The 21,029-nt window shown below is 43.8% G+C and overlaps 1 protein-coding gene across 1 annotated transcript in view; it reads right to left on the reverse strand.

The window, feature by feature from the left end:
• The window catches only part of USP9X (ubiquitin specific peptidase 9 X-linked), a 157,773-nt gene extending 138,492 nt beyond the window's left edge, over nt 1–19,281 (reverse strand). Inside the window, exon 1 of the mRNA XM_027607493.2 lies at nt 19,154–19,281. The gene's annotated coding sequence lies outside the window, so the exon portion shown is untranslated. The remainder of the gene's footprint in view (nt 1–19,153) is intronic.
• Nucleotides 19,282–21,029: the final 1,748 nt, after the last annotated feature.

Consider the following 21,029-nt stretch of genomic DNA (forward strand, 5'->3'; position numbering starts at 1 on the left):
GAGCATGAGGGGGGTAAGGGGCAGAGGTAGAGCCCCCCATGCGGGGTTCGATTCCGGAACTCAAGGATCATGACCTGAGCTGAAGGCAGATGCTTAATCAGCTGAGCCACCCACGCACCCCTGGTTTCTCGTTTTTTTGTTTTAAAGATTTTATTTATTTGACAGAGAGGACACAGTGAGAGAGGGAACACAAGCAGGAGGAGTGGGAGAGGGAGAAGCAGGCTTCCCGCCGAGCAGGGAGCCCAATGTGGGGCTTGATCCCAGGACCCTGAGACCACGACCTGAGCCGAAGGCAGACGCCCAATGACTGAGCTACCCAGGCGCCCCTGGTTTCTCGTTTCTAACACCTGTCCTCCTTTAGCTTTAAAACTGTAATTTTTTACTTCCTGGTTCTATCTTAGTAGAGCAAAGCCTTATCATATTACATTCCTCATAAAATTTCCCACTGCACTCTTTATTTGTCCAACCAGAAATGCTTAATAAAGTATACTCATTGTTTACTAGGACACATCTTACGGAACAGACACAAAGTGAAAAAAGTCAGAGAAAGACAAACCATAGGATTTCACTTATATGTGGAATCTAAAAACCAAAATAAAGCAGAACACAGACCCATAAATATGGAGAACAAACTGGTGGTTGCCAGAGGGGAGGGGGTTGAGCGTGGGCAAAAAGAGGTGAAGGGGAGTGGGAGGTACAGGCTTCCAGTTATGGAACGAAAAAATACAAAGTATGGGATGAAAGGTACAGCATAGAGAATACAGTTAATGGTATTGTAATAGCGTTGTTATGCTGATGGATTATAGCTACCCTTGTGGTGAGCACAGCCAATCTATAGAGTTGTCCAGCCGCTGTGTTGAACACCTGAAACTAATAGAACACTGTATATCAACTGTACTTCAATTAGAACAAAAAAAGAACGGACAAAACTTCTTCTTGGATAAATTGATACTAGTTAATACTTTGAGGGCCACACATTCCCAAATTCTAGAGACAAGGGATTAAATAGTTCATACTTGTGAAAAGGTCCTCTGGGTTAATGGCCAAGCTAATATAAAACTGGTAATATGTCTCCTAGAGAAGGCTTTGTGATCTGAATGGAATGAGGAAAGTTCCCGATGACTTACTATCTTTCATATAAAAATATGGTAAGGGGCGCCTGGGTGGCTCAGTCGACTAAGAAACTGACTCTTGTTTTCAGGCAGATCATGATCTCAGTTGTGAAATCCAGTCCGGCGTTGCACTCAGCGGGAGTCTGCTTGAGATTCTCCCTTCCTCTGCCCCTCCCCCAATTCATACATTCTCTCTCTCAAAAAAAATAAATGAATAAATAAATCTTTAAAAAAAAAAGAAAAAGAAAGTAGTCCGTCTATCCTGCTGTGGGACAATCTCTCTGAAACTGACCAATTCCCAGCCAAGGACCTGTACGCAGACTCCGGTGGATTATTTCACTCCTTTTATTATAGAGTTTTAAAATCTCCTGGGTTTTATTTAAAATTTGAAGGGTTCTGTTTTACATATTTTATATAAACCACCATGGGACAAAATAATCTGATCCTTTTATTTTTACTACCAGTCTGACTTACTTTGTCTAGGCTTAAGAAATATACATTTTCCCAGTTGGAGAAGGACAACTATGCCTCCTTAGAAGCCTGGATCTTTCTTACCTTTATGGCATAAGCAAATAACCTCAGCATGGCTTGGGGCTGCTGATTATGCCTCACTCATGGCCCACTGCTAGTTCTACTAAACTCAGAGCTCCTTAACAGTGGTATAGCTCAGCTCTGTCGGTGTGTCTGTCCAGAAGATTCCAAATGTTCCAGGTCTTATCTAGCTAAAATATAAGCCTCCTGATTTAAATGTGAACCTGCAAAGTCCACCTGATTTTCTCAACCATTTTTACAATCAAAATTGCACTGCAGTCACACAGACCAACCTTGTGGTAATTTAATCACTAAGTCAAATTCTTACTACATTCTCTCCACATGGTTGCAGCCTGGTAAAACCTCAGCTCCATCTTGCTTTCTGCCTTAGCACACCCTCCCTATTTCTTCTTGGCCAGCCTGGAAACTTTATAATAATGCAAATTTTCAACCAATTTTTCCTTGTGCTAGAATTTCTTCAAAGTCCACTCTAATTTGGAAATATTATTGCTTATGCCAGAAAAAAAGTAATCACAATTAAGCTCCAAAGTTCTAACCACCAATTTCAAAATGTGTGTGGGAGGGAGGTGGTTTTTCCCCCACAACACCAACTAACGATTCTCTGACACCAGCTGAGTGTCCTACAATTCAACTTAATTCTGACACGATCCACCCAGAGACAGCATCACATTCCATAGGTTAAGGGACCAGTCCCAACAAAAGTGCCCTTCACTTCGGATGGCAATCACAACTCCAGGTTGTTACCTGTGCTTCTGACAAACCAGCTATAGACTGGAGGTTCCAATGACCCCTACCTTGGGTTACAGATTAAGGGCTCAGTCCTACAAGACTGCCCCCCTCACCCTACTTCAAATTGTGTCAACTGCAAATCCAGGATATCACTGATGCTTCTGTCCAAACGGCTATAAATCAAAGGTTCCCATGACACCAGCCATAGGTTCGATTAATTTGCTAGAGCAATTCACAGAACTCAGAGAAACATTTTACTTATAGATTACTGACTTACTATAAAAGGACAAATAACTCAGGAACAGCCAGATGAAGAGATGCATAGGGACCAGTGTGGGTAAAAGGCATGGAGATTCCATGCCCTATCCAAGTGTGCCATCCTCCCATAACTCCATTTGTTCACCAGCCTGGGAGCTCTCTGAAGCCTCTCCCTTTTGGGTTTTTATGGAGGCTTCATTATATAGATTAACTTAATCAATGACCACTGGTGATCTATTGATTCTCTAGTCCATCTCTGCTCCCTGGAAATTAGGGGGTGGGAGTAACTGAAAGTTCTAACCCTCCAATCTTATGGTTGATTCTCCTGGCAACCAGCCTCCAACCTCAGGTGCTTTCCAGAAGTCACCTCATTAACATATACCCAGTGGCGGTAGAAAAGGGACTTGTTATGAATAAGAAGACACCCATTTCACTTTATGACTCTGAAGCCATGAAGTTTCAGGAACTGTGGACAAAAGGCCAAATATTATGACAAAAAATGCTCCTGCTGCTCTTACTGCTCAGGAAATTCCAAGGATTTGGGGAGCTAGCTATGAGCCAGGAACCTTGGATGAAGACTAAAGATATAAGAAATATATGTTTGGTCATTCAATGAGCAGGGAGCCCAACACGGGGCTCCATCCCACGACTCATGAGGTCATGACCTGAGTGGAAATCTCGAGTCGGATGCTTAACCCACTAAGCCACTCAGGCACCCCTGTATATATTCTAATATATATAATTACTTTATACGTATAAGATGTAATAAAGTGCTATTTCTCTAAATATATGCTGCAATTCAAACTTTTCACAAACACAAAGAGGCTTTCTTTCAACCAAATTTGGTAAGATTTCCAGTTTTTTGTTTTCATTTATATTTGTCTTCTAAGCATTGCATTTTTGACTGCTAGAAACAGCTATTCTTTCTTGGCCCTTAGGTATGTGTTTTGCCTCTTTCTTTTAGATAAATTTTTTTTTTTAGAAAAAATGCAAATGATGCTTTGTCAACTATATATAATCAATTTCTCCCTTCTTTTTATTTTTGGGCTCATTTCAGGACTTCTTGCTTCTTGGGTTGATCTAGGTAATGCAGAGGACATCACTGCTCCCGCTCTGTTCTTGGGTCTGCAGACTCAAGTAGCTCTTTACAGAATGTGCTGTTTGTGGCTGCATTGTTCACTTGGTTTGCTCAAGGACTGGAGAAGTACAACATTGCTTTCCAAATCAGCCAGTCTTTTCTGCTTTATCAAGTCCTTCAAGGGGCGCCTGGGTAGCTCAGTCGGTTAAGCGTCTGCCTTCAGCTCAGGTCATGATCCCAGGGTCCTGGGATTGAGTCCCACATCGGGCTCCCTGCTCTGCGGAAAGCCTGCTTCTCCCTCTCCCACTCCCCCTGCTTGTGTTCCCTCTCTCGCTGTGTCTCTCTCTGTCAAATAAATAAATAAAATCTTAAAAAAAAAAAGTCCTTCAACAAACATGGGACTATGTATCAAAATAGTGATTTTATAATAGCTTTTCAGTATGTGCTAGGAATGCTAGCGTAACAGGTGGTATAACCAGCCTGTTCCAAGCCTAACGTGGACATCAGTTGCTTAAACAAAATACAATCTGCATGTGTGTAACAAAAAAACATTATTGTATATGTGATGTCAAATTACAAAACATCTGGCAAATGGGAGAAATTCTCCTTACTTCCATTACCAAAACCAATGACCACTATCATTTTTGTGTATAATTTCCAGATTTTTTCAAATGAATACTCCTTTAAAAAATTATAGAAATGATGTAACCAAATTTAGAAAAATAAAAACCCCTAGAATGCTAAAATGTGATTGCTATAATTTTGGTATATCTTCCACTAATCTTTTAAAATTGTATTTCCTTTACTTATTTTGAAGAATACTAGGTATGGATACACATCCTTTTTTAAAACAAACATTTTTTCACTTCAAAGAACACTCATTCATGCTTTTTATTTTCTGTACCTTGCATTTTGTCACTTAAATATCTTGCAAATGGGGCATGTGGGTGGCTCAGTTGGTTGAGCGGCTGACTCCTGGTTTCAGCTCAGATCATGATCTTGGGATCGTGAGATCAAGCCTGGTGTCAGGCTCTGCACTCAGTGCTGAGTCTGCTTGTCCCTCTCCCTCTGCTCTGCCCCCCACTAGCTCACTCTCTCTCTCTCTCTAAAATAAATAAGTAAATTTTTAAAAAAAATATCTTGCAAATCTTTCCATATCAGCACATCTAGGGCTGGCCTTTTTGATTACATAGTATTCCCCTGGGTGGATGCAGCGTAATTTAAATAGCCAGTCCTTGGGGTACCTGGGTGGCACAGTTGATTAAGTGTCCAACTCTTGATTTCAGCTCAGGTTGTGATCTCAGGGTTGTGAGATGGAGCCCCACTTCAGGCTCTGTGCTGGGTGCGGAGTCTGCTTGAGATTTTCTCTCCCTCTCCCTCTGCCCCTCCTGCTCGTGCCCCCCCCAAATAAATTAATCTTTAAAAATAAATAAATCAATAGTCAGACCTTTACTGATGCATGTTGTACACCTGTCATGTTTTTAATCTTTTGCTGTGATAGAAAATATTGACTTCTAGTTTCTGGTCCAACATATAAGGAGCTTGAAAGTTATCAGTGCCATCTTTACAAGAAAATTTGAACAGATTGAAAATCAACAACTCCTCTTAGATCCATCAGAAATTTGAGGTCACAGAGCTAACTGCTGACCCTCCAAATCAAGAGGCAGTAAATACAGATAATCACAGTTTACTATAGCAGAAGCCTCAGAACAGAAGCCTAAAGCTGGAGCCAGTCCCAGGTAAGAAAATATAAGCTGTAATGATGAATCACTGGAGGCTCCATGTGGACAAGGTAGAGTTCAGGACTCCAGGAGAGAGAGAGAGAGAGAGAGAGAGAGAGAGAGAGAGAGAGAGAGTGTGTGTGTGTGTGTGTGTGTGTGTGTGTGTGTGTGTGTGTGTGTGTGTGTGTGTGTGTGTGTTGGGAGGGTCCAGTTCAATTTTACCTCTAGGAGGTCCACCATGTTTTCAAGAGAAATAGCCCTCCTGATGGTCAGTAGGGGTAAGGAGAAAGTAAGCCTAAGCGGGCAGGAGGAGGGTCTCTCTAGCCTTTTATAAGCGGGGGGAGGGAAATACTCAACTCCAGCCCCAGCCCCCTCTAGCCTTTCTGTTTCACCAATATTGGATGGAAAGGAAAGAAATGAGAAGCACTTGTGAAGGTCACAGCTCAGGGGCCCAGGCTCACTGAAGACTGAGACCTAATCATAGGGCTATTATAGAATGTTTCTCCTCTACCCCACATTACCATATCACTAAGGGCCATTTACCACAGTTCCTTTCTCCCAGTACATCATGTCTAATTTTCAACCAAAAATTACAAGGCACACCAAAGCCAAAAAAACAGAGTTTGAGGAAACAGAGCAAAGCATGAGAACCAAACTCAGACATGGAAGAGATGTGGAAATTATGAAACCAGGAATTTTAAGTCTATGACTAATATGCTAAGAGCTCTAGTGGGAAAAGTGAACAACATGTAAGAACAGATAAGTAATAATAAGCATAGAGTAGGAAACTGTTAAAGAATAGACAGGAAATGCTAGAAACAAAGACACTGTAACAGAAATGAAGAATGCCTTTGATGGGCTTATTGGTAGATCAGACATGGCCAAAGAAAGAATAAGTGAGCCTGAACAGATGTTAACCTAAGCTTCCAAAACTGAAATGCAAAGAGAAAAAAAAAAAAGAATGAAAAAGAACGGAATATCCAAGAATTGTGGGGAAATTACAAAAGATGTAACATCCGCATAATGGGAATAACAAGGGGGGAAAAAACAGAAAAAGGAACAGAAGGAATATTCGACTAATAGCTGAGAATTTTCCTATATTAATGACACAAACCACAGATCCAGGAAGCTTAGAGAATACCATGCATGATAAATGTCAATAAATGTATACCTAAGCATATCCTACTCAAAGTGTAGAAAATCAAAGACAAAGAAAAAATCTTGAAAGAAGACAGAGGGGAGAAAACACCCTACCTACAGAGGAGCAACAGTAAGAATGACATTGGATTTCCCTTCAGAAACGAAGCAAACAAGAAGAGAGAAGAGTGAAAAGTGAAATATTTAAAGTATTGAGAGAAAAAAACCACCAACATAGAATTTTATATCCAGCCAATTATCATACCAAAGTGAAGGGGAAATAAAGACATTCTCAGACAAAAATCGAGGGGATTTGTTGCCAGTAGAGTGACCTGCAAGAAATGTTGGAAGAGGGGCACCTGGGTGGCTCAGTTGGTTAAGCGACTGCCTTCAGCTCAGGTCATGATCCCAGGGTCCTGGGATCAAGCCCCGCATCGGGCTCCCTGCTCAGCGGGAAGCCTGCTTCTCCCTCTCCCACTTCTCTGCTTGTGTTCCCTCTCTCACTGTCTCTCTCTCTGTCAAATAAATAAATAAAATCTTTAAAAAAAAAAAAAAGAAAGAAATGTTGGAAGAAGTGCTTCAGAAAAAAGGAAAATAATACAGGTCAGAAACTTGGACTGACACAAAGAAAGGAAGAACACTAGAAAAGAAATAAATGGTCAAATAAAATGTTTTATTTTTTATTCTTAATGGATCTAACAGATAAGTTTGTTCAAAATAGCAATAGCAACAAGGTTAGCAATAACAACACTTAATAAGCATACAGGTAAGTGATATAAATGACAGCAATGTCATAAGGAACAGAAGGGAGGAACTGGGAATATTCTGTTATAAGGTATGTGCACTCTCCATGAAGTGACAGTGTTACTTGAAAGTGGATATGGACTAGTTGTGAAAGTATATTTGCACACTCCAGGGCAACCACCTGCTCAGCCGGTAACCTGCTTCTCCCTCTCCCTCTGCTGCTCCCACTGCTTGTGCTCTCCTGCTCTGTCAAATAAATAAAATCTTTAAAAAAAAATAGTAATACTTCCATGAATATCATTCCACACACATAACTTTTTTTTTCTTATTTAGAAGACAGATGATCTCTTTTTCTCCAGACTTTTCTGTTTGTTTTCTTCTTTTACTGAAGTATAAAATATATACAGTAATGTAGGTAAAATGCATTAAAGAGTATAGCTTGATGAATTTTTGTTTGCTTGAAACATTGTTCTTTTCTCTTTAAGTTTTTATTTAAATTACAGTTAGTTAACATACAGTGTTATATTAGTTTCAGGTGTACAATACAGTGATTCAGCAATTCTATACAACACCCAGTGCTCATGCCTTCCTTAATCTCCATCACCATGTCACCCATTCCCCACACCCCTCCCTTCTGGTACCCATCAGTGTGTTCTCTATAGTTAAAGAGTCTGTTTCTCGGTTTGTATCTCTTTTTCCCTTTGCTCATTTGTTTCGTTTCTTAAATTCCACATATGAGTGAAATCCTATGGTATCTGTCTTTCTCTGACTGATTTATTCCACTTAGCCTAATACTCTCTAGTTCCATCCACGTCATTGTAAATGGCAAGATTTCGTGCTTGATGAATTTTTACATACATACATGTATTTTCTACAGTTTTAACAATGTTAATTTTGTTAACAATGTGAACAATTTAGCAGTTATCCTGTTAAGCACTGTTCTAAGAACTACACGTGTATTAATTCCTTTTAATCCTCATAATAAACCTGTAAGTTAGGTACTATTATCATCCCATTTTAGAGATGAGGAAACTAGGGCACAGAGTAAGCATTTCGCCAAGGTCATATGGTTTGTAAACTCGGAGCCACAATTCAGATCCATGCCGTCATGTCCCCGCATCTGAGCGCTTAATATTCCTGTAACTACATGTAAACATAATCACGGAAGTGGCTTAGCACAGTATCTGATGCACACTAGTAAGTGCTCAGTAGCATCATCGTTTTTACTCTTATTATTACGATTTCATTGAATCTGGGGTGCCATCAGTTGCAAGACACATCATTTTAAATGATACTAACAAAGAAAACACTGTCAATCATAATATATATTTAGTGCTGTAAGACGCATTCCAATTTCAAAGATCTTAAGATGTTAAAAAATGTACTTTGTACAATGAATGAAATTCAGTATTACTGTATAGAGTTTTGTAGTTAATGCTGTTTAATAGCTCCAAATACCATATATGTACCAAGCCCCCCCCCCCCCGGTTATATATTCAGTCCTGACCACTCCTTTGAACCATAAACCTCTGTCTCCAACTGCCTACTTAATGTCTCCACATGGATACCTCAAAAATTACACGTCTAAAACTGAGTTTTCAATAGCCTTTCCCATCTTGGCATACAGCAACTCTATTCTTCCAACTTTTCAGGCCCCAAACCTTAGTGTCAACAAATTCTGAGGTCTCTACTTTCTTTTTTTTTTTTTATGTTTTATTTTTATTTATTTGTCAGAGAGAGAGAGCACAATCAGGGGGAGCAGCAGGCAGAGGGAGAAGCAGGCTTCCCGCTGAGCAGGGAGCCCGGTGCGGGGCTCAATCCCAGGCCCCTGGGCTCCTGACCTGAGCCAAAAGCAGACGCTTAACCGACTGAGCCACCCAGGTGCCCCTGAGGTCTCTACCTTCTATATAAATCCAGAATTCAGCCACTTCTCTCCACTCGCACTGCCAATACAACTATTCCACATGTGGCACAGACTGCTAGCTGCTCACCTACTCCATGCTTTCCTCTTCTTCCTGGGCACACATTTCCCAGCCTCCCTTGCAATTAGGTGTGGCCACATGGAATGCGAGAACAAATTTCAAGTACCATTTCCAGCCTGTCCGTGTAAACCTCGCAAGTATACTAATGTATGCTTCTCTCCCCTTGCAGCTTGCTATAACAGAAATGGCTCCAAACCTTACTCCTAAGGATGACCTTGGTGGCCCCGTGTTGAAGAAAAGCAAAGCCTCAGTCAGCCTGGGTTTCTGAATGACAGCACGGAGGGCTGTCCCAATGACCTGTTCACCCACCCAGTATGATACGATGCGCAATAAAGAAATTTTTGTTGTTTGAACCAGTGGACAAGGAGGAAAATTATATTGGATGATAAAAAGATGGCAAGTCTTGTCTTGTTAAACAGCAAATGTTACCTATAATAAAAGGAAGTCGCACTAAGCGCCTCCTGAGCCCACAGCTTTCAGAAAGGAGGATGGAAAGCGATCTTAGTAGTGTGTATTGATGGTTACTTAGTTAGCAACGTGTTACAAGAAAGACAAAAAACTCAGATAAGAATGAGCTGGTTAAGTTGCAGAAATGACATAAGAAATTTGAGGATGCAAGATGAGAAAAGCTGACTGCTGGAGAGCCTGGGTGGCTCCTGAGCCCCCGACACTTGATTTCTGCTCATATCGTGATCTCAGGGTCGTGAGATGGAGCCCCACGTCCAGCTCCCCGCTGGGCATGGAGTCTACCTTAGATTCTCGCTTTCCCTCTGCTCTATTTCAGTATCTTTCAAAAAAAGAAAAGAAAAGGGGCACCTGGGTGGCTCAGCAGTTAAGTGTCTGCCTTCGGCTCAGGTCATGATCCCAGGGTCCTGGGATCGAGCCCCGCATCGGGCTCCCTGCTCAGCGGGAAGCCTGCTTCTCCCTCACCCACTCCCCGCTTGTGTTCCCTCTCTCACTGTGTCTCTCTCTGTCAAATAAATAAATAAAATCCTTAAAAAAGAAAAGAAAAGAAAGAAAGAAAGAAAAGCTGACTGCTTCTGTATCCCAAATAATAAGACTGAAAAGGGCTTTGTGTAACAAAGGTGTAGGGGAACAGCTCCCTCATGACGGCCAGTGACCCTGCCTATCTCCACGTAGGCCACATAAACAAGGGATCTGCAGTCTGACCCAACTCATGGCAGAATCCTCTTGTGATTCCTCCTGGAACATACGGAGTTAAGGACGGAGCTGCTACAATGTTGCTTCTCACGCCTATCTTGTGGGAGACTGCCACAAGGCCGTTTCTTATCCATCTCCCTGGTTTGGGAGAGGGCAACGCTTTTGCCAGCTTTCTATAAAACTGCTTAGCTGTAGTTGAGAACTGGCTTTTTCCACAGCCAGTGACTGACCACTCTGGTGGTCTGTCATTTTGTTCCTCATGTTCAGTGTTACCCTGTGGGACCGCCTGAGCACTGGACACAAAGGCTTCTAAGACTCCTTAGTTAAACAGGGGGACTCTGCCCTAAAGCGAAAATCAGACTGAAGGTGGCGGTGCCCTTCTCATCTAAGCCTGCTGTTTGAGATGATATCGAGGGAGCCCCTGTTAGTTTCAAAAGGGAGCAGCGCAGAAACAAGGAGACAAATACATCAGGTAGACGCCACCATCACCTCCAGGAAGAGAACGTGGGCAAGGTCTAAAAAAGATGAGAGGACTACTGAGGTTTTGAGGGAACTGAATCACCAAAGAAATCAAGACCTGGCCTGAAAAAGCTATGAGGTTTAAAACAACCCTTGGGCAGGAAACCATCTGGGAAAGCGGAATGAGTTTCCAGTCCCCATCATTATCTCTCTCACATCCTTTCCTGCTCTCCCTCCTCACGCTCCCCATACCAACCAGCATCCTTATCATTCAGTGAACAGATAAAGCACATTCCCACCTCAGATGCTTGGCCTTGCTGGTTCCTTCCTATTCCTGAAAAAAGTTTCTTTTCAGGTATCTACAAGGTAGTTAGTATTTGCAGATTTCAGATATTTACAAGGGACATCACTAGATTCCCCCCTAGGTACACCAGGATAACTGACAGAGACTGTAGCTTTCTCCCTGCAGTTCCCACTCCCACAGGCACCAGGTCCACTGTTGGCTGAATAAAACAAAAGCTAGATATAACCTAACTGCCCCGCCACCTGCTCATGCAAGGACCTCAGAGCTCCCACAAAATGCGTCTAATTATTTCCAGGAGTCACTAGGGGTTGTCATGTGGGCTCAGGAACAAGTCCCATCCAATAGTCTCCATGAGACTCTACTCTCAGCTGGATACCAGACACTGCAGCCACTCTGAAGACTCCCTGAGGGTACTGGTACCTCCAGCTTGATGACAGTAGTTCTACCTTGGTGGCCCCTTAGGGAGTAGGGTGCACAAGGTGCCTGCTGCTTTGTGGTGTGGTTAGGGTGAACAGCTCTCTCACCAGGGTTATCTTCTGCTAAAGGAGCCCGGAGTAGAGCCAGATGGGCCATGTAGGATAAGGCAGCCATATTGCATCCTGTAGCAAGAGCATTGGCACTCTCCTAGGTCGCTTGTCTTGCAGGTATCCTGAAACACAATTTCCAATGTGTGGGGGGGCAGGGTTTCCCACACTAACGAACAATTCGCAGACACCAACAGGATGCCTGAGAATTCAAATCAATTTTGACACTACCTGGAAAGGTATCAGGTTCTACAGGTTAAGGATTCAGGCCTACAAGACTGCCACCCACCCCCCAACACACACACATCCCCTCACCTCAGACACCAGTCACAAAAGCAGGTTGTTACTCATGCTTCTGACCAACTGGCTATAGATAGGAGGTTCAATGACCGCCTCCTTGGTGACTCAATTCAAACACCAGCTGCAAGTCTACATTGACCTGTCTTCTAACTGGCTAGTTCCAACGACCTACTCCTTGGGTTCAACTCATCTGCTGGAGCCGCTCACAGAACTCAGAGAAACGTTTTACTTACTAGATCATTGGTTTATTATAAAAAGATATAATTCAGGAACAGCCAGATGGAAGAGATGCATAGGGGGAGGTCTGGGGAAAGGATGAGAAGCTTCCATGCCCTCTGCAGGCACACCACTCTGCCCACGTCTCCATGTGCTCACCAACCCAGAGGGTCTCTGAACCATGTCCTTTTAGTTTAAATCAATGGCCAATGGTGATTGATTCAATACCCCCCCCATCAGAGGGGTGGGACTGAAATTTCCAACCTTCTAATCACAAGATTGGTTCCCAAGGCAACCAGCCCCCTTCCTTAGGTGCAGTCCAAGTCACTCATGAACGTAACAAAAGACACCTTTAAGGCTCTCAACAAGGAGGAAATTCCAAAGGTTTTAGGACTTCGAAGACCAAATATAATTCTATAAACCACAATATCACAGTCCACCCTGGTCTTCGAACAGCGATCCCTAATAGCAAAACAATCATAAAAGTCAAAAAGATATCTCATTCAGTCATTAATAACTATCCAGTCCAGCATCATATGGAGGAGGAGCAGTCCTCCGGGATCCCAGCGGGTTGGCCACTCAGATTTGCAGGCTTCCACTGGATCCTGTCAGGTTCCAAAAACAAGAGTGGTCTCAGCAACATACGGCTTCACCCACTCAGTCATTTGGTATACTCAAGCTAAGAAGTAACAGCATCTCCTGCTCTGAGCCTCTTTGGAGAGGTCAATGTAATACTGGATTTCCCCCATTATATAACACACGTATTCATTCCCTTACCCCTCAGCTACTATTTTTCTTTCCCTCCATTTATATCCAAACCTTCCCACCTCTGGAAGGGACATTAGGTTTGGCCACTGTCCTGGTGTAGATTGCAGGCAGCAAAACTAGTCTAGCAAGTCCCTCCCCCACAGTCCAGGTCTAGTCAGATAAGGTAAGGTTACCCACGTGCAGAACTAGTGGGCTATCTTTACCACCACACCATATAGCTGAATTCGCTGTTAGCCCCAATTTTGCCAGAAGGGGTGCAGGCCCATCCTGCCCCATCAGGCCCTTAGGAATTCTGACACAAAGGTTAAAAATACACAGTTGCAGTTTCTTGCTTAGGAATCCAGCCCTTGTAGTCCTGGGTCCTGTGACCACCGCATCAAGTAAAAAAAAAAAAACAAACAGTTGAGGCAATGTGGAAAAGAAAGATTACTAGCACCTTCCATACCCCCTCTTCCCAGATGCAACAGAAAAACAGAGGACTCTATCCAGTGGGGACACTCTTGTCGCGCTGAGTGTGAGCACACACTCGTGAAGGCCTGTAAGCCAGCCCCCTTCATGTGTTTCTCTCCCCCTTGCCTACCCCGACCCCCCATCTTTAGACAACCACTGTTTAATCGCCCCATCCATTCTCTGACAAACTAGTACTCTGAGGAGGATATCCCTGCCCAGTGTTGGACATTATCAGCTATATAAAGTATACTCCTCGGTCTGAAGGAATGCCGAGGGGCTGTCCAAAGTAGCACCGTGTCCTCAGTTCCGGTTCTTTCCCAGCACTGGGGCATCTGCCCCTCCCACCCGGTATGCAAAGCCAGTCTACAGTCAGTGACTCCTGCTGTCAGGACCCATCTGTAACCCCCCGGGGGGCTGCCAGCATCAGTCTCATTTGCCCCCACCAGGGAATCTGCCACATAGCCATCTGTAGTCTCTGTCTCCTTTGCTAACGGAACAATTTCTTACTAACATTTTGTGCCTCACAAGGTGCCAGAGGAACAGGTCTGGAACCAGCCCATCTCTGCACTGCTGCAGACCCCCAGTGTCCACTCATCTCATGGACCCAGGCGGCCACCTCAAGGGCGCACAGGGGGAGATCTGCTGGTCTGTTCCAACCACCTTCCGAACCTGGAAGGGAGTTCTTCTGATGGGCATTGATATGCCCTACCTTAATGCACCTTTCAAATTTCCATAGGGCCATGCCCTGCATGGGCATCCCTTTAATAGGCCACGTTTCTGCTGCACTCCTGCTGACCAGAAGCCCAGGCTACTGGCCACTGCCCATTAGTCAGAAAAAGTCAAACATACAGGCTTTTTATCGCGGTTCAATTCTTCCATCACTGCTAGCAAAACAGCATGCAATTCAGACCACTGAGCTGATGGGTTTTTACCTTTTTCAGTCAGAATGGAGGCCTTCTAAGCAAGATGTTGTCCATTCTACCCACCCCCACCCCCGTGGAACTTCTGTTCACAAATCAAGCAGCTCTTTGTCCGTCAGTTGAGAGCTGTTTATAGGGTACTAAGTGACGAGAGAATCCAGCAAGCTCCTCACACAGTCCCCGAGTCAGTCCTAGGGGAAAGGGGGCTCCCTGCTCCTGAGGAAACTCCTCCTCGCATTCCCCAGGCACTGCCATCCCTATTAAGGTGTTTCTCCAACATCATCCTAGACATTACGGGTATTTCAGGTTTCAAGATCATGTATGTCCTTCAGCTTCAATTAATATCCCATAGCAAGGTAGTAAATGCCCTTCAAAATTCTCTTCCCCAAAGTCCCAGTAGCGGTCACTGGGAGGCGCTCAGAGGCTCTTGCCATAAGCTGCAGTCTACACTCTACGTAGTGCTATTGGGGAGAACTGGGCTTACCAGCATTCCAGCTTCCACCCTCCACTGTGTGGGCTCAGGGGTTTTACTGGTTCCCATTTAGCACGTCCACTATATTTATTGCTCGTAGGGCAAATGTATGTGCCTTTTGTTACCATACTAGGTAGGGGAAGTATTCCCATCAGATACAATGTCCACCCCTTGTCAATCCCTAATATTTTGCCTTTCAGCCATCAGGTAAAAGAAACTCAACCCCTTCCCATAAAGTCTATTCAAACATACAAATTCTCCTACAGACTTTTACCACGATGCCATCAACTCACATTCTTAGCTGTAGCCTCCGTGAGGACTTCATCAACAGGTTATATAGGGTAAGGGAAGTGTTCCTCAGCCACATTTAATATCCATCCCCATAAAACATTCAGGTAAAGTTAACATGATTCCTTTAGAGAGTTATCAGCTTCAACATTCCAACTTTCATAATCCTATCAACCCTATGTTTTTACATTCTGTCAATTTAATTGTGGCAGGAGTCAGGGCTTCCCTTGGTACCATAGTTTATGGGACTCCCAGATCAAGGAGTCCGGGAAACTTGACTTCTCTGACCATTTTACCCACTCTTGTGCTATGAAGGCTTCCCAGTGAGGGGGTCAAGCCAAGGGACCCTGACCCTTTTGTCAATCTTTATCTCGATTAATCTGCCTAACTGCTCACCCACGCAGTTACTGGTCAGGTACTTCATTGTAATTTTTGCCTTCCATGTTGTAAAATTTCTCCAAACAGGGGTAAATAAAGCAGAATTGTTTGGGGCCCTTTAATGCTGGAGGAGCAACAGGGGTCCATTTGGCCCAACAAACCTTAGGTAATACTGTATTTAAAGCCCTCGTCTTAACCTCCTCAATGTCTGTTTTATTCATCCTATTTCTTAAAAAAAATTATGCAACTTATATACACTAAACAAACAAAAAAAAAGTTCAACTATTTCTTACTAATCATCTAAAAATTTCCACCCAGCTCGGACGAGTCCTCTTTCTGTTTCCTCTTTGCTTCGCTCCCACCGATATTCACTTTATTCACCATATTTCTTAATAACTTCAAAAATTTCCACCTAGTTCCGGAAGCGTCCCTTGACTTTCCCCATTGGCTTGTTAATTAACCTGAGGTTTCTATTAGCATCTGTAAGACCCCTGAGGAGAAGCTGAGACAGCAAATTCGATGAGGATTCCCGAGCTGTTTTTGGTTTTGCAACAATGAGGTTACATGGGGTGCCCCTGAGAAAGGGACCCCCTCAACCACAGCATTTACCATGACCTGGGTAATGGGCATACTGAGCGGGTTAATATCTCGGTTGTCATAAAGCCAGTCCCAGATGCCTTGCATAGGAAGCGTATCAGCTGCTTCATCGGGGTGTTTGACTCGGCATTCATGGGGGTTAAGGACAGTCCCCTTTCTAAGGATTAACAAGGCTTAGGGTGGCTTTTATGCAGTCCACCAGACTGGTTGTTCCCTCGGGAAATGTCTGGATCACATAACAGCCACCTGCGATTGTTCCACAGTGATCTGTGGGTCAGGCATCGACCCAAACACGCTCCTCCACCCAGCGGCATTCAGACCAGAGACACCGCCCCCAATCAGTTACTCCCCCAAACCCGTTCAGTGAGGCTTCCTCAGGAAGCTGAGGATACTGACAGACGAAATGAAAACAACTCTTTCACTTTATAGCCCCCTAGTTTTAAGTTTCTTCGCTTTGCCCTTCCCCCACAGTGACTTCTACCTTGGGGGGCGGCTTTGAGGCTAATGGTCAGAGCTCAGACTCAACTGAAATCGGAGTTTGGACTAGCATCGAAGTCCAACTGAGCATTCCCTTTTAGTTTAGCTATTACAGATAACGATGACCAAGGGATTGAGTATTTTGCCTTTTTCTCATTAGTATGCACTTCCTTATTCCAACTGCCCGGGAGTTGGTCCCATGTTTAGTTAACTGAATGCAGCACAGTTGCTGCTCCATTCCTTGCGTGACCACATGGACACCCAGGAATCAAGAAGTTCATCCCCACCCGACCTCCCTTCATCCTTTCTCTTCCCAAACCACATGTTTCTGTGAGCCAGGGACGGTCTAGCAAATCCCAATTCACTGACCACCAACTCTTTTGGGTTCCTGGACCCAAATCCAAAGTTGGGGGAAGGGCTTTCCACACAATACCAAGCAATTCCTGACACCAGCAGTGAGTCCAAGAATTCAACTCAATTCCAATACCACCTACCCGGAGACAGCATCAGACTGCCCAGGTTAAGAGTTCAGTCCTACAAGACTGTTCCCCTACCCCTGGCCACCGTACATCAACTTCAGATGCCAGTCACAAGCCCAGGCTGTTAACCGTGCTTCTGACTGACCAGGTAGATTGGAGGGTCCAATGACCATCTCCTGGGTTCGATTAATTTGCTGGAGCGGCTCACAGAACTCGGAGAAACATCTTACTTACTAGGTCACCGGTTTATTCTAAAAGGATATAACCCAGAAACAGCTAGATGGAAGAGTTGCACAGAGCAAAGTCTGGGGAAAGGTTGAGGTGCTTCCATGCCCTCTCCAGGCCCGCCACTGTGCCTGAAACCCCACGTGTTCGACAACCTGGAAGCTCTGTGAACCCTGTTCTTTGGGGTTTTATGGAGGCTTCATTACATAGTCATGATTGATTTAATCATTGGCCATTGGTGATTGATTCAACCTCCAGCCCCCTCTCCCCGCCGGGGAGGTCAGGGGGTGGGACTGAAAGTTCCAACCCTCTATTCATACTTGGTTCCCCTGGCAACCAGCCCCCAGTCTTAGGTGCAGCCCAAATGTCACTCATTAACATAACAAAAGACACCTTTGTTGCTCTCATCACTTAGGAAATTCCAAGGGTTTTAGGAGCTCTATGCCAGCAATGAAAGGGAGGCCAAATTTGTATTTCTTATAACCTATCACAGTATCACAGCCTGTAAATTGCAACTACCTTTTGGAGGACATATTTTTAACATCTAATGCAAGTTGTAAATATGCATTCTCTCTGACCCAGCATTTCTTCTACTCTGTCTCGATTCTAAAGAAACACTCAACAGGTACAAAGATGCAGGGACATGAACATTAATCACAGAATGTGGGTAAGAGTGAACATAGGGCAACAGGGAAATAAACAATGGCATATGCACTCCTAATAAGGAATATTAGGCAGCAGGTGAAAAGAATGAGATTGGGGGGGGCGCCTGGGTGGCTCAGACAACCTTAAGCGTCTGACTTCGGCTCAGGTCTTGATCTCAGGATCCTGGGATCCAGACCTGCGTCCCGCTCCCTGCTCAGTGGGGAGTCTGCTTCTCCCTCTGCCCCCTCCCCAACTCTCTCTCTCAAATAAATAAATAAAAATCTTTTTTAAAAAAGGAGACGAATGAGGTGGGTCTATGCGTCATCATATGTAATGAATGACATCCAAGACAAATTGTTTAGTGAATAAAGCAAATTGCAAAAAGATACGTATACTTCGCAAAAAACTTTTAAACCTACGCATAACTCCACAAATGTTTTAATCAGCATATATATGTAGAAAAGCACATGTAAATGATAACCGGTAACACTGGCTGCCTCTGGGTAGGAGGGAAGACAAGGGAATCAGAACTGGGGCCGGTGACTGAGAGGACTTCAGCTTTTTTTCTTCGTAACTGTCCTTCAAGGACAATTAACGCTTCCGTAATTAGAAATTAATGTTTTACAAAGGGCATCTGGCTGTGTAGCGAAATTGTCGAGCCGCCCCCACCTTCTTTATCACTTTAGTGCACACTGGCACAACTTCCAATTGGTAGCGCCTGCATTACTTCGCCCAAGGACTTTCTCAGCCACTGGAACCTGCTCAGCTGCTGAAGTTGCCTTTGCTGCCCATGTGGCAGACCAGAAATGCTGGGGAATGAGCCCCCTGAACGCAGCCCTCAACCAAGGACTGACTGATGGGAGTGAGGGTACCTCTCATCAGGGACGAGCCAGGAGGTAGAAAGCGCCTTGGTTATTTGAACAGACAGGATTTATTATTTAAAAAAACAAAACAAACAAACAAAACCCGTAAACTAGGCATAAAGTTGTAAAGGAGCTAACTCCAGGGGTGAAAAGAGAACTCTAAGGTATCGTAAAGAAAGTAACCGGAGGAAGCGGCCACCAGCCCCGGGGCTGGGGTACAAAGGAGAGAGAAGGGAATGGTTACAACTTAGAAGCTTGGAGGAAGGGCTCCATGGAACTGGGACCCAGACCCCCGAGGAGGGGGTGCTACTCACCTCATGCTGGTGTTGCTGATGGGGGTGGGATGAGTCTGGTTCTGTGAATCCTGGAGAACTGCAAACCGGATTCAGCTGTAGACAACGAAAGGCGCTGCTGGGGAGGCGGTGAAGAAATGTTCTAGGGGAATGCTGACAGCAGCAGGAAGCTGACAGGAGGGAACAAGGAAGAACAGAAAGGAGTTTAAGTTGCTACGTCCTCCTCCCGCCTTGCAGTCTCCCTCTATCGCCCCCTATAGGCAGAGTCTAGCAGGAAGCAGCCGGCCAAGCTGGAATGCGGATGGTCGCATCCCATCCCCCCCCCAATCAAAGGGTAGAGTATAGAAGTGTGAGTTTGAAGTTGAATAACTTAATAACATGCGGGAAAATAGAGAATAGTTTAATGACTCTCAGTTCATCTGTCACTTAGCTTTAAGAGTTATTTCTACTTTGGCTTTCTTGCTTCATTTATTTCCCTCCGTACTTTCCCCCCCACCCCAGAGTATTTTAAAGCAAATGACATAATTTCACCCATAGAATACTTCAGTGTCTAATAGGATACAGACTTTAGGAACACAGTACCATTATCACACCTAATAAAAACAACACTAATTCCTTAATATAATCGAATACTTAGTTTGTGTTGAAATTTTCCTGGTTGTCTCAAATTTGTTTGAATTAAGACCCAAACAATGTCCAGGTATTGTTTTTGTTAATGTATCTCTCTCTCTCTTTTTTTTTAAGATTTTATTTATTTGACAGAGAGACGGCCAGAGAGGGAACACAAGCAGAGGGAGTGGGAGAGGGAGAAGCAGGCCCCCCGCTGAGCAGGGAGCCCGATGTGGGGCTCCATCCCAGGACCCCGGGATCATGACCTGAGCTGAATGCAGACCCTTAACCGACTGAGCCACCCAGGTGTCCAGAGCTTGCATTATTTTTTAACGAAGAACTTTCTCATCAATTCTGAATGCTCTGAAATACAGTCAGGCAGAATAGGTGTTTAATTTTTTTTTCTTTGTCAATTTTATGATTAATAAATTGGTGTCCTAGCAGCCTCCAAAAAGTGACCAATGAGGTTTTATTTTTTTTTAAGATTTTATTTATTTTTGAAAAAGAGAGAGAGCACAAGCGGAGGAGGGGGGCAGAGGGTGAGGGAGAAACAGACTCCTCACGGAGCAGGGAGCCTGAAGTGGGGCTTGATCCCAGGACCCCAGGATCATGACCTGAGCCAAAAGCAGATGTTTAACCAACTGAGCCACCCAGGCACCCCAAGGTTTTATTTTTTAGTATCAGGATGAACTCATGGGGTTCTAAAATATTTGATGTATAAATATATACACTACTTTGCAGTCACTATGCTTTTTCATGCTTAAAGTGTTCTATCTTGGGCCAGTGAGAACCCCTTAAAAAGCTGGTTCCTTAATCCTTTAATACAACCCTTGTAGTCCTTAATTTCTAGTTAGGATATTCCAGGTTCATCTTTTGTATTTCCAGCCTCAGAATTGAAATTAGCTCTTTCCCTAAGGAGCTCTGCATTTGTTTGTTTTAAATTATATTTAGTCACCATAATCTGGATGCTGGGTATTTATTGCTATTATGTTGTCATTTCTCTTAGGTCTTTTCAGTGCACCAAGCTAGGAAAGACATATTTCTTAGAAAAAGAAAAATAAACTATAAATTCATACTGCTATTTCCAATCCAAATGAAATATTAAAGGATTTTTACTTAATTTCTTTGATTCTGTGTTTATATCTCTTTTCTCTTGTGCATAAAATCTTGGTTCTTTTTTTTTAAAGATTTTATTTATTTATTTGACAGAGACACAGCGAGAGAGGGAACACAAGCAGGGGGAGTGGGAGAGGGAGAAGCAGGCTTCCCGCTGAGCAAAGAGCCTGAT

Source organism: Zalophus californianus, chromosome X (assembly GCF_009762305.2).
Source record: "Zalophus californianus isolate mZalCal1 chromosome X, mZalCal1.pri.v2, whole genome shotgun sequence".
NCBI lineage: Eukaryota > Metazoa > Chordata > Mammalia > Carnivora > Otariidae > Zalophus > Zalophus californianus.